The following is a 1582-nucleotide window of genomic DNA, read 5'->3' as shown; positions in this document are numbered from 1 at the left end:
AGGAATGCCTGGCCTACATCTAGATTTAGGGGAAAGTAGCTGCAGAGAGGAGGGAATAATGAGAGGAAAGGAAACAAGAGATTTTGAGCAATGACCTTCTGAGTAATAAAAACATTTTCTTCAATGATGTCATCAGAGCCAAAATTTTGCAGGGTTTAACACTTAGCACTAATCTGTGCTTTGTAACTTTTACCATGCAACTTGCTACCACAGCACCTAGTGATACAAGACAGACACCAAGGGTTTGTAGACAAGTGTGGATCTGCAGGCCACTTTGACACTCCCTTAATACTCTCTATGCTCCCACAGACTGAGCAAAGAGAAAATCGCAGCAGAAAATCAAACCTGCAGTTCTTGCACAAGCACACCCAGCTGAAGCACCAAGATGCGTCTCCATGTTTCTGTGTTCCCCCTTGTTTCACTGAATCACCACCACGCTGATACGAACACAGGCTTCTCAACATCACAACAATAAACAATTGCAAAACCTCCTGCTTTATTAAGGGGCATGGAGGAGCATGAGAAGTGGATGTCTCAAACTCCCAGAGTCCCAACACCCTTTTTAGTTTACAGTGCCTCGTAAGTCTATAATATCAAGCAATTGTCTTTCTATTCATGTATTTGACCTCCACATTTTAAGTCAAGCAGTTCAAAGAGAAATAAAGAAAGCTGTATCTATTCTACATCTCTCAATCTCACATAGCTCAATGCATCCTGAATTTGGGATATGTGGGAGCACAGTCCCAGAAAAACATAGATCAGGACTGTGACAGAAAAAAACAACCTGGAACAAGCCAACAGCCTTCCCCAGCCCCTACATCCTACTACCACAGTAGTCATTGTGCTGGTCCTTCGGCTCCCAGCCTCTACCCTGTCAATACCACCAGCAGAACCCTAGAAGCAATACACACGTTGCAGCACTCTGATCTGGGGATAAGTGCAGTGCAGCAGGACACATAACCCATGTGTTTGTATCACAAAACCAGGGGGAGGCCACTGCCTGTTAGCCAGATCCAGGAGGGCAGAGGTGCCAAATTAGTTTTACAGCTTTCTAGCACTGAGATGTGTCTGGGGCCAGGGGACTTTTTGATGGACGCATGGGAGCAACACTAGCAGTTTGCTTGAAAGGGTCATTTCCACATTTCACAGCAGTGGCCTATGGAGGGCCTAGTGTCAGCTCAGCAGTCTGGGGGCTGCTTGTTGGCAGGGGGAGGGATCCAGACGGCTTGCTGGCTGTTCCATAGGGCCAACTGGGGTATGGGGGGCATGGTTCTCAGTAACATCAAGAGCATCTAAACCCCCTACTTGCTTCAGACAGGCTAGGAGCAAAAGGGTTTGGGAAGAAAAGCATGTAGCAGTGAGGGTGTTTTGGTGCACAAAGATTGGGGTTGATGCTGTTCGGGGGTGAAGCTGTTTGGAAGCAAGAGCACTTGAGAGTGAGCAAGACAGAACAAAAGCATTGGGGGCAAGGATGTTTGGGAGAAAGGGCATTTGGAGGCAAAATCCCATGCAAGTGAGGGGGTGTTTGCATCTGAGGATGCTCGGGGGCTTTTCTTTTAAGGGTAAGAGCATTTGTAGGGAA

This window comes from Chaetura pelagica, unplaced genomic scaffold, assembly GCF_000747805.2.
Source record: "Chaetura pelagica isolate M959 unplaced genomic scaffold, ChaPel_1.0 scaffold111, whole genome shotgun sequence".
Classification (NCBI taxonomy): domain Eukaryota; kingdom Metazoa; phylum Chordata; class Aves; order Apodiformes; family Apodidae; genus Chaetura; species Chaetura pelagica.
This window is presented reverse-complemented; position numbering follows the sequence as displayed.